Genomic DNA, 13026 nt, shown 5'->3' on the forward strand with positions numbered 1-13026 from the left:
AAGGTGAAGAACGCATCTGCTGATCCTCTGTGGGCAGAAGTTAGTATTTGTTAATATGTGAAATTTTTGTCACCTGCTTTCCCATGTATTTTGACTTACAAGTGGAGTTCAAGTCTATCAAAGAGGAACTGGTAATCTTAAGGGATGTGGCAGGAGAGTTTTGGAAAGCCAGGTGACTTCATAGCTCATTCCTGAGTTGTGTTGCAGAGGCATGCATGACCAAACTCACGTCAGGGCTATGCTCCATGTGCTTAAAAGTGTACTGTTGAGATGGCTTAGGGGGTAAGGGCATCTGCCATCGAGGCTGAAGACTTGCGCTCAGTCCCTGGGCTCAAGGTGGAGAGGAGAGAACTGCCTCCTTCAAAGTGTTCTCTGACCTACACACACACACACACACACACACACACACACACACACACACACATGCACACTTTCACGAAAAGTAAATAAATGTGACATCATACATATATATGTGTGTGTGTGTATATATATATATATATATATATATATATATATATATATGTATTTGTAATGTGGCTTTAAAGGCCTCATTGAACAGTTTACTGAGGTGAGGGACCCTTAGAATTCTTCAGCAAGGAGAATTTTGTTTAGAGGAATGTGGAGTTCTTTTTGTTGTTGTTTTAGAAGTTATAAATCTGGGAAAGGGACTGGCAAGGAGGAGGAGGGGATGATGGGGGTGGGAGAGATGAGAGAGGGTGTAGGGAGAGAATAATCAGAATGTATTATACACATGTATAAAACTGTAGAAGAACTAAACTAATCTTGAAAAATTAAAGTATTTCCAGAAATGACTAGCTAGTACTTCTCTGGACATGTGCATTCAAGGCGTCTTACTGACCGATAAGAAACCTGCAACTTGGCAGAAAGATGAGGAACAGAGATTGAGGTTTTTGCATCAAGTGTTTGAAGGTGACAGCTGGCTGAAGCCCAGGGAGTGCCTATGTTTCACAGAGAATGGAGAGGCCAGTCTCATAAGTAAGTTTTATATTCGGAACACTGAAAGATCTGACTCGGTAACTGCAGAGACTTATAGCTTAAATATGAGGCTGAGCACCAGCTCCAGACTTGACCACAGCCCTAGTGTGTGCAAGGCAAGGCAAGGCAGCCCCTGGGGGATGCTACCATGCAGCCATTTTCATTGGTTTCTTTAGGTTCGCTCACCATCTGATTTTCTACCCTGTCCTCCTCTGGAAGCTGGCAGCATGGGCAGCATCAGCTGGGTTCTCAGTGGGTTCAAAAAACCCCACCCTGGCATTGTGAAGGCAGGCGGAACCTGCGGATGGTGCACAAATGTATCTCCTTCACTGTGGCACTGTCACATCTTGTAGGGTGGCTGTTTTCCTTTCCCCAGGATCTTCTACAGCAGGCCACCAAGGGTCCCCCAGCTGCTCTCTCCCTTTGCCTTCTCAGGCATCACATGATGACAGCTGTCGGGTGTTACCATCCCCTTTATTGGATTTTTCAACTGCCCATACCTTTGTGAATTGAGCCATTGCTGAATTTTCTCCCACTTCCTAGTTCCTGTTGGACCTTACATGTTGCTAACCAGTAGGAATCCATGCTCTCCACAGCTATCCTGCATCAACAGAGGGGCTTCTGCTCTGGGAGCCTCAGGCCTGGAAGACAAATAAACAAGTCCAGGGACTGCAAATCCACATATATGTGCAGTGTTGTCAGTCAGTGGGATTTACTACACATCATCATGATTTTCAAATGTATAGAAATGCCTTAGTGAGCCCCATGAAATGCAGTTTATCTGAATCTATGAAGTTCATCTTACCTGATGTCTTTATATATTCCATCAGATAATTTGTGTTAATGATATGACTATTTCCAGCTTGGCTAAGGGCGTGTTTTCAAATATATGGATCATACTCACATACAGAAAAGTTGGGACCTAGTTCTGAGATGTTTGCTGTGACAAGGACTTTTTGGGCCCGAAATTAGAAGGTGAAATCCAATGATTCATTTCTCACTGTTCTTAGGAGGACAGGGAGAGAGATGGCTAAGCCAAACCTGAAAAAAGTTTTGTAAAATTGGGTCTAACTTTTTCACTTCAAGAAGGAAATGTAGGTTCTGAGTCTTAGGGCGCAAGAAGAATGAAAGAGAAGAAAAAGGCTGCAGTCTGTTCTCAGTCTCGGCTACACCTTGTCCTTTGTGTGACCTGCTGTGGCTCAAGCAGTGAACAGAGGCTACAGAACACAAAAATAAACATCTCTGAGGGCCTGTGGAATTTGATGGCCTGTGCATGTGGGGCAGACAGCGGGCAGCATGCCAGGCTCTGTAGGTGAGCCCTCCCAAGGCCCACGCTCCCTTTTAGCCACTCTGCAAAAGGAAGGAGATGTGAAGCCTGCCAGCGAAGTTCTGCTTCCAGACTTGCTTGTCCCATTCTATTGTCAGAGGATGCCCTGTGTTCCCAGTGAGATGTAGTCACTTAGGGCTTCGTGACGTAGGTTCTGGGAATGCTGGCTGCAGTGGCTATAAAGAACAGAGAAAGAATGGGTGAATTCTTACCCCATTTCTCAAGCTCCTTGTACCAGCTCTATGTGATTTGAGAAAATGTTCAGACTAGAGAGCTGGGGAAGTTCAATGCTTACTGACTACTCTTTGCTTCCAGCTACCAACTTAGCCTCACTTCCAAACAACAGTTCTCACAATATTCCACAATGCAAAGGGTTAACTTCTAGCTAGCTGAAATAGTTGACTCACCGACCCTCCTGTCTCAACAATATGACGGTGCACAGCAATTACAGAGTGAGGAAATGTGGTACAGACAGTACCGTTGTGCTTCAATAACAGGCTTCCTAGTGACAAAAAAAAAAAAAAAAAAAGAGAGACCTTGTGCAATGTATCTCCAACCCCAGGCTCTCCTCTGGAGCCAAGATGTCCTTAGTATAATGTGATCTGACTTCATAATGCCATATTCTCTAATGGTGTAAACTGGCATTAGAGAATTTGCAAAAATAACATTGAGTTAGATGAAAATTATTCACCGGACTGCATAAATACCAAGCACCAGCTTCATGCCAGGTTTTTTTTTTGCCTGTACTTAGTTATATGGAATGTCTGTCTCTGTATCAGCCATCTTGATCTCAATATCCACATCAGTCTATACCATCGATGACGTCCCAAAGAAGATTCTGCTCAGGGCTTTCACTTACTCCAATTCTTCTAAATAAGAGAGAGAAGAACTCTGTCACTGTTGAAAATGGAAATCTGGGACAAGTTCTTGCTGTTGAAGTACATTGTAGTCAGCTTAGCCGTAAACACTGTCTATCGTTGCCTAGAGTCATGGACTGTGTGGACCAGGAGCTGACTGGGCGGGGGAAAGCAGTTTGTTTTCTGTACTGCTGGGAAGCACTAGTTGCACCTGCTCCTTCCTTTCTGTGGGTCAAATACCATTCGAATCCCTTGGGTGTTTATTCCGGGTTTTATATAAAGTATTTATAGCGTCAAAATAGCAGACACACTGTAGAAACTGTGGCAGCTCCTTCCTCAGAGATCAGTGTTGCAATTTAGTGCCCAAAGGTCCCTGACAGACATCCAAAGCATTCTGGTGGAAGCTGGTAGTTACTGGCTTGTTACTAGGATCTGTCTGAGGACTAATGAGAGAGAAGCAGAAAGGAAGAAAGGAAGAGCAAAACAATAGTCTCTCTTTACCCAAGAATAACATGGGTTTTTTGTTTGTTTGTTTGTTTGTTTGTTTTGCCATGACACACAAGGAAGGTGATTAAACAACAAAAATATGTAACCCCATGTTCAGCTGCAGGTGTACCTAATGCCAAGGATTCTAAGCAGACAATAATAGCTTGGACCTGGCCTGAGCCTGTCCAAATTGAACAGAAACTTTTATTTTTTAATAACATTCTCCCATCTCAGTCCTTGGATTTAAGTTTGCCCCTGAATGAGAGTCTGCAAAGTCACCAGCTGGAATACTTTGCAGCGCAGACGTAAAGGCTCCAAGGCTCTTTTGAAATTCTCCCCTATCATACTTGGACATTTGCCCTTTAATAGTCTCTAATGTACATGATCCCTCAGGGTTTCCTAGTCAAAGGCCAGAGCACTGAATGAGCCTTAGTTCTTGGTTGGGACAGAACCAAATGTTTCCTTGTTGTCTAAAATGAGCACAAAATGTGACTGACAGGCAAGGTGTTTCTCAGTGAGTGTCCACAAGAGATGTACAATCAGCCGGGCTTAGCAAGTGGAGCCAGGCACCGTTTCAGATGCCAGGGCACAAAACCAAAAGGATACATACACAACTAAGTAAAGATACTTCCTCCTGCCTCTACAGAAACAGGTCTGTCTAGAAAGACCAGCTCTAAATGGGACATCCTAAGCACTACAAATGTTACGTCCCCAAAGAATGCCTTCATAGGGCAGAAACAGAAGCAACAGAGCCTCCTCTGAAATCCTACAATTTCTTTGTTCCTATCATAAATCTAAATTCTTCACCAGTACGAGTTTTAAGTGAATGTAAGAATGGGAAATTCATGGCTTGTGTCCTTCCTTAAAAAAAAGTCTATCCCCAGATTTTAAAGAGCTTTTCCCATTTTCTTCCAGCAGTTTTATAGTTTTTACTTTTGTGTTAATATCTGCTACCCATTCAGAGTTAGTTTCTGCAGATGGTGTGATTTAAGTCCCTGGATTTATTTCCCTGCTCCCCCCATTGAATTAGTATACTCTGCTCTGATGATCTAATTGGCAATCAAATGCATTGTTGACTTTGATTTAGAATAGGTTTTAAAATTAGTTAGTATGTCATCAGCCTGTGTTCAATCTTTTAAAAAAGTATTTATTTTTATTTTATGTGTATTAGTGCTTTGCTTGCAAACATGTTTGGGTACCATGTGTGTGCCTGATGCCACGAGAGGCTCGAAGAGGGTGCCAGATCCCTTGGTACTGGAGTTACCGAGCATTTTGAGTTAGGACTCTATGTAGGAGCTAGCACCACTCATATGAGTGCTAGGACTTGAACCCAAGTCCTCTGCAATAGCAGCAAGCACTGTTAACCACAGAGCTAACCCTCCAGCCCCTGCTCTTTCTCTTAAAAATTCCTTTGACTTTTATAGATATTTCATATTTTCTTACAAATTTTAGAATCTGCTTATCATTCTCTATTTAAAAGAGACTATTAGCATTTTGGTTGAGATATCATTAGAATTATTAATCAGTTTGGGAAGTGATGATATCCTCTAAGTCTTGAAAGCAGTAAACAGGGTTTTCTATTTCTCTGTCTCTCAGGCCTCCTTACGTTCCTCTCAGTGCTGTTTGTAGTTTTTAGTCTTTAAGTAATATGTATATACATATTATGGTAAATTAATTCATAAGCATTTCTAATTCTTCAGCCCTTATAAAGTAGTATTTTAACTCCAACTTTTAAATAAATCTTATATGTTATTATATTATTATATGTGTATGAGGTTTTTGTCTTCATATATGTCTGTATTTCATGTGTGTGCCTGGTGCTTTCATGTTCAGATGAGGTTAGATTCCCTAGGACTGGTGTTATAGATGGTGAGCCATTATATGAATCCTAGAAATAAAATCCAGGTCCTCTGGAAGAGCAGCCAGTATTCTTAACCCCTGAGCCATCTCTCCATTCCCTACACTCTAATTTTTAATCATTTATCACTGACATAAAAATAGAATTAAGTATAAAAGTAGTAATTTGAAATTAATAACCTTTGCTTTTCAAAATGTAGCACTAAGAAATTAACAAGACATAAGTGTGAGAAAATATTTGCAATACACAAATTCATATCTAGAATAATTAATTCTTGTATCTCAGTAAAATGAGATCTTAGTGCTTTAATAAGTTCTTCATACAAGAAGATTTATGAATAGTTAATTATAATGTGGAGAGTAGTTAACAGCATTTCTCACCAGGGAAGTACAGATCAGAATTAAAATGAGATCATTAGGTACACACTAGAATAGCTGAAATGAACATGTCTCAAGGCCAAGTATTGCGAAGACTGAGAGGTAACTGGAATGCAGTATGCTATTGACAGTATCATACAACCATCTCAAGTAGTTTGGCAGTTTCTTCTTAAGTTTAGGTATATACTGACGTAAGACTCAGCTATTTCATTCCTAGAAATTTGCCACAGAAAATAAAACATATGTCCACAAAACACTTGTACACAGTTGTTCACAGTTCTATTTATAATGATCTAAAACTGGAGTCAACACTAATGTGCATCATAGGTGAATGAATAAACAAACTGTAACGGGTCCATAGTACCGACTACTAATGAGCAATGAAATAGAATCAGCAATGGACAAAACAAACAGAACGAAGCTCAAAACATCATCAGAAAGTTATAGAGGGGTAGCTCAGTGGTAGAGCATATGCTTAGCATGGATGTGGTTCAAGTTTAAGCCTTGAACTAAAGAAATCCCATATTGTAGGAAATTCTTTTTATTTATTTATTTATTTTAATTTTATAATTTAATTTAATTTTACATATCAGTCACAGATTCCCTTGTTCTCCCTCCTCCCGCCCCTCCCCTTCCCCCCAGCCCACCACCTATTCCCATCTCCTCCAGGGCAAAGACTCCCCTGGGGATTGAGTTCAACCTGGTAGATTCAGTCCAGGCAGGTCCAGTCCCCTCCTCCCAGGCTGAGCCAAGTGTCTCTGTATAAGCCCCAGGTTCCAAACAGCCAACTCATGCACTGAGGACAGGTCCCGGTCCCACTGCCTGGATGCCTCCCAAACAGATCAAGCTAATCAACTGTCTCACTTATCCAGAGGGCCTGATCCAGTTGGGGGCTCCTCAGCTATTGGTTCATAGCTCATGTGTTTCCATTCGTTTGGCTATTTGTCCCTGTACTTTTTCCAATCTTGGTCTCAGCAATTCTCGCTCATACAATCCCTCCTCTTTCTCACCAATTGGACTCCTGGAAGATTTATTTATTTGTTATGTTTACAATGTTCTGCCTGCACATATGCCTGTACACCAGAAGAGGGCACCAGTTCTCATTACAGATGGTTGTGAGCCATCATGTGATTGCTGGGAATTGAACTCAGGACCTCTGGAAGAGCAGCCAGTGCTCTTAACTGATGAGCCATCTCTCCAGCCCCACTGAATGAAATTCTTGGGAGACAAATTAGTTTATACTGACAGAAGCAAATCAGTGGTAACCTCATGCTTAGTTTAGTGCATGGGAGCATGATAGGACCATTAGTAGGTGGTAAAATGTTCTGTGCCTTGATTATGGTCATATACTTAGGCAAATGCATATATTTGCAAAACACATGGAAATGTAGTTTTTAAAATGATTGTACTTTGGCACCTAGAGGGATGGCTCAGCAGTTAAGAGCATTGGCTGTTCTTTGAGAGGACCCGAGTTCAGTTCCCAGCACCCACATGGCAGCTCACACCTGCCTGTGACTCCAGTTTCAGGGGATCTGATATCCTCTTCTGGCCTTCATAAGTACTGCACTCATACATACAACACACACATACACATGAATCAATAATAAAATAAATCTTTAGAAAGTGTGTTTTAGTATATGTAAATCATCTCTCAGTTTTAAAGTTTTTAACCATCTTTAAGAGTTTTGATCTATTTGCACACAAGCAGTCTTTTTTTGTGTGCATTATTCAGCCATGCCTAAGGTTTCGCTCTTTGTAAGGGTCATTTCTCTCCTCTCTTGGTTTTTTTCCCTTAGCAGTGTCTGGTTTAGGAAGGAGCACATGTACTGTCAGTGTGATGGTGGAGGGGGAATTGTCAGGTTCCTGGTTTTTCCTAAGGTCTCACAAGCCTGTGTAGAGTTGTTTTATCATTGGCAACCAAGCACCCTTCGGGTCTCCTGCACCTCATTATAAAATGATTCATATTACTAGTGTCTAGGTACCGGCATCTGCTCCTGGGGGAATCCGGTTTGTACTCAGCCAGAACATGAATACCTTCCCCGTCTTCCTTATGAGAGTCCTTCAGGATCAGGCATGACTCCCACTTGGCTCAGTGTACTTGCCACAGAGTCACTTTTCTCTTTGCCATGACCTTGGCTTATGTCGCCTGTTTACTGTCTGTGTCTCCACTGAGAATACATGAACATCCAGGTACGGATTTGAGGGACAATGCATAGATGCTATCTTTGCTTCTTTCTAGTTAAGTCCATCACAGGGTACCCAGTAAAGCTGTATGTTCCCACAGTCACACATGACGTTGATATTACAGCTTCCCCTCTAAGTTAATGTGTAATTCTCTCTTCACCTCACCATGTCTCTGTGGGACTCAGAGAAATGTGGGCAATTTGCCACTCTTCACTTAAAAAATCTCACCCCTTTAACTCTGTGGCTACTTTGCCTTTCTCTATGGTGGCAATTTTCCCATAATATGGCCCATGGTTTTTTGCCTGTAGATATAACTATTCTAGAAGTTCCAGTGATAGAAAAGGACTATTGAGAGAAACTGGTTTGAAATAAAGGGCAATTTATCATGACTTATTTCAAAAATATTTCCTATATAACTGGAGTACTTTATAACTGCTCAAAAAAGAGTCAGGCTGACAAATTTCATATTTCTTGATTACTAGCAAAGAATGAAGCCAATTGAATTTATGGACAGTGCTCATTCTACAAGAAGACTTACATAATAAGGATGTAGTTAGTTCAGGTTTCTGGCTTGGATATGAAGTATCCTTCTGCTGGGGGATATCTTTCTGTAAATATATGTTGTTCCCATTGGTTAATAAATAAGCTTCTTTGGCCTATGGCAAGGAAGCTTAGAGGCAGGTGGGAAATCCAAGGAGAGAGACAGGAAAGAGAAAGGCAGAGTCTGGAGAGATGCCAGCCTGCTGCCCAAGTAGCAGCAAGATGCCAGCAGACCAGTAATGCCATGGCTACGTGGCAACTTACAGATGAATATAAATGGTTTAATTTATTAAAAAAAAGAGCTAGCTAGCAAGAGGCTTGCCATAGACCATACAGTTGTAAATAATATTAAGCCTCAGAGTGATTATTTTATAAGTGGCTGTGGGATCGCAGGGCCAAGTGGGACTAGAGAAACCTTCCAACTACATCCTTCAAAGAAGCTTATATGTGCAGGGGCCATGTTAATCTTCTCTGTATCATTCCAATTTTAGTATATGTGGTGGTACACACCTTTAATCCCAGCACTCAGGAGGCAGAGACAGGTGGATCTCTATGAGTTCGAGGCCAGCCTGGTCTACAAAGCAAGTTCCAGGACAGGCGCAAAGCTGCACAGAGAAACCCTGTCTCAAAAAACAAAAACAAACAAACAAACAAACAAAAAATGAAGCTTATATGCTTCGGGCTTGGTCCCCAACCAGTAGTGCTTTAGAGAGTGATTGGCTCACGAGTATGTTAACTTTATCAATAGTTTAATTCATTGATGTGTTCATAGCTGAACGAGCTCCTAGCAGGTAGAACCTATCCTTCCTATCAGGAGGAAGCATGTCACCAGTCATTGTGTTCTGTCTCTGTCTTTCTCTGTGTCTGTGTCTGTCTCTGCTCCCCCTGCCCTCTCTCTGTGTCTGTGTCTGTGTCTGCCTCTCTCTCTCTCTCTCTCTCTCTCTCTCTCTGGGTGTGTCTGTCTGTCTCTGTATCTCTCTTTCTCTTTTCTCCCTCCCTTCCTTCCTGGGCAACTTGAGATGAGCCATTTTGCTCTACTGCACCCTCCCTGCTGTAATGTTCTGCCTCACAGGAGGCTCTGCCTTTTAAGCAATGAACCTAGCCAACCGTAAACTAAAACCATGAACCATCATCAACTTTTCCTCATTGAACTTGTTTTTCTCATTTTGTCACAGAGACAAAAAGCTGACTTACCACAACTGGCTACCTGAATTAGAGACTAGGTCTCAGTAGTTCAGTGTCCTGTTTTTATAAGTTAGGAAACAGTGACAGAGAGGAAGTGATTCAGACAGGGTCACACCACTGAATAGGGTCACTTGGACAGTCATTGTGATTCCACTCTCGGCAATTTTCCATCACAGCCTTTACCTCTGTTATGGCTGCAAACCAGCTTCTAGAAGAAGCATCCTGCTAACGGGGAAGACACTGGAAACAGGAGACACGGGGAAGGAAAGCAATGGAAAGTGACTGTGCAGAGCTTCCAAAACAAGAGATTCCAGTTTCCTTCCAGCTAACTGCGAATGCATGCATTTGTGCATTTCTACAGATAAAAGAGGTTACTTTAGAAAACTCCACTGAGGGTAACAGGAAAGAGATGCACCCCTCCCCTAAAGGGTAGAGCTTTATAGCAACTAATGTTATCGTGTTAGCAACTCTTTGCAAATGATTAAATTCTTTGAAGCACCAAGAGGATGAAGTGAATTGGGACTAAATTCCAATTTGTACTCTAAGGGATAGTTTTAGAAGGATATTCTAATACAGTTTCTGATTGAGAAAATCTTTCTGAAGCCAGAATAAGATATAGACTACAATTACATTTTAGCAGTTGATGTAAAAATACAATACATCAGAGGATTATTAGTAAAATGAAGAGTTTCACAAAGGTAGTGCTTTCTTTGTTTATAGGTTTAGACATAATGGTGAATCAGTAAAAGATTTCCCTGCTGTTTTTTTTTGGCAAATATCAGATGGGTTAATAATTTACAAGATTGCTCAAGTTAATATGATGGTAACTGCTGGCTACTTCAAAGTTTCCAGGAACCTGGCTTCCCAATGTTGAACCTGTGCATTTCTTTAGGAAGACACATCTGTTAATTGACCTGTTTTGAGAGAAACTTGAATGCATTGTTTTGTGATCAAGAGGAACCATAGTTCTAACATTGTAGGGTCCCCCTTCTCTCTTCCTTTGTCGCTTTTTAGCATTGTGTGGACATCTTGTTGACAGAAATGTCAGTAGTAAATTTGAAATCTCCAGGACTGGTATCTAACTGTATCATCCAAAGCCTGTAGAAATGCCCATTGCCATATGTGTTCAGACGCAGCAGCGTCGATGGAGTCTCCTCTGAGAGGAAGCTTCACCATTGTCAAAGGGGGAGAGTAGCATTCTTTCTGAGGATTGTGCTTTTTGGGAGAACTGTGGTGGGACTGAATCCTCTAAAGTGGTGCTCTGCCTTCCCTAGTCCTGGTGAGGATAGTCCTTACACCATGGTCATCCAGGTTAACTGTGACTCACAGAAGACCTCCATTTATCATGTTGTCACTATAGCATGGCGAGGATTGTTGCTTAAATTTATTCAGATTCGTGCAATTGTGCTTGGTTTTTAAAAGATGTCTTTTTCTTTTAATGAAGGCCATGTGCCAATGTGCCACTGTAAGAAGGAGGGGGAAGTGGGAAAGATAGGCTTTGGTGTTGATGCTGGGTACCAAATGCTTGATGTTTGGGTTGGGAGCCTTTGCCTTTAATGGCTGAAATATCTCTCCAAGCCTTGGATTTATACAATTTTGTATTTTGTTAATGTTCCTTATAAACAGATTTTTTTTAAAAAAATAAACTGTATTACCATGTATTAATTGTTCCTAATGATTAGTTTCATAGAGACAATTTAATTAAAGTATATCATGTACCTACCCTTTTTCTTCCTCTTCTTTCCTGCTAACCCCTTTCTTCCCCTAGACTGGTGGTTCTCAACTTGTGGGTCATGAACCCTCTAGAGGCTGAACAACCCCTTCACAGGGGTTGCATATCAGATATCCTGTATATCAGATATTTACATTATGATTCATAACAGTAGCAAAATTACAGTCATGAAGTAGCGATGAAAATAATTTTATGGTTGAGGGTCACCACCACACTGTGTTCGGGTCACAGTGTTAAGAAGATTGAGAACCACTGCCCCAGACAGCCCCACTCCATTCTCATGTCACATATGCATATATGATTTCTCTGCATCTGTAAAAATCTTCAGGCCACATGTGAGAGAAAACAAGCAACATTTGTCTTTCGTACCCCAGCTATTGTATCCATTCGTTTCCTGATGGATACCTGGGCTGGTTCCATTACTTGACTGTTGTGTACAGTGTTCAATAAATGTTCATGGGCAAGTATCTCCATAGTGTGCTGACTTAGATTCCTTTGGCATAGTCTCATGAGTGGTATAGCTGGATGGTATAGTCATTTTGGCTTTAGTTTTTGAGGACTCTCCATACTCATTCTCACAGTGGCTAGACTAATTCACATTCCTGCCAACAGTGTATGTGGCTTAATTCTCCTCTATATCTTCACCAAGATTTATTATTGTTTTCTTAATGGTGGCCATTCTGACTGGGGCAACACAAAAACCTTGATGTAGTTTAAAATTGCATTTTTCTGATGGCATTAAGAATGTTGACTAATTCATCTTTAGAAAACTACTTGTTTACTTCATTATCCTATTTAATGATTGGATTGTTTATATTGGAGGTATTTTTAATTCTTTATATAATGTTAATATTAATTCTCTATATAATGTATAACTAGCAAAGATTTTTCTACCATTTTATGGGCTGTTTACTTGATTATTTCTTGTGCTGTACAGAAGCCTTTTTTTAACTTTATGCATCCCCATTTATCAGTTCCTGGTTTTATTCTCTGTGTTATTAGAGACCTTTGCAAAAAGTCTTTGCTATGCCTTTATCTTGAACTGGTTTCCCTGCTTACCTCTCATAATTTCAGAGTTTTGGTCTTACAGTAAGGTCTTTGATTTTGAATAATTTTTTTGCAAGATGAGTGGTTGATACCTAGTTTCACATTTCTGAATGTGGCTACCCAGTTTTCCCACCACCATTTGTTGAGGAGGCTTTTCTTCCCATACATTTTTATACCTGCATCAAAAATCAGGTGGCTATAACTGCAAGGGTTTAATTTTGGATGTTTCTTAATACTCCATTGATATACATGTCTGTTTTTGTGCCAGGAGCTATTTATGTGGCCCTGTGGTGTGGCATGAAGTCAGATCTTGTGATGCCTCCAAAATTATTCTCTTTGCCTTGTAGTACAGGTGCTTTGTGGAGATGGAACTGAAACTGTGGTATATTTACCACTGCTTTCTGTGACATACAAGTTTTCTTTGCTCTGTGTTTGAA

The 13026-nt window shown here is 40.9% G+C and overlaps 1 protein-coding gene and 1 pseudogene across 1 annotated transcript in view; one reads left to right on the plus strand and one right to left on the minus strand.

Moving 5' to 3' along the window:
* The window catches only part of Slc16a12 (solute carrier family 16 member 12), an 88542-nt gene that overhangs the window by 43523 nt on the left and 31993 nt on the right, over positions 1–13026 (plus strand). The gene's annotated exons all lie outside the window — the stretch shown is intronic.
* LOC128095768 (uncharacterized) lies at positions 9035–9135 on the minus strand (annotated as a pseudogene).

Source organism: Peromyscus californicus, unplaced genomic scaffold (genome assembly GCF_007827085.1).
Source record: "Peromyscus californicus insignis strain IS unplaced genomic scaffold, ASM782708v3 Scaffold_4__1_contigs__length_199733344, whole genome shotgun sequence".
NCBI lineage: Eukaryota > Metazoa > Chordata > Mammalia > Rodentia > Cricetidae > Peromyscus > Peromyscus californicus.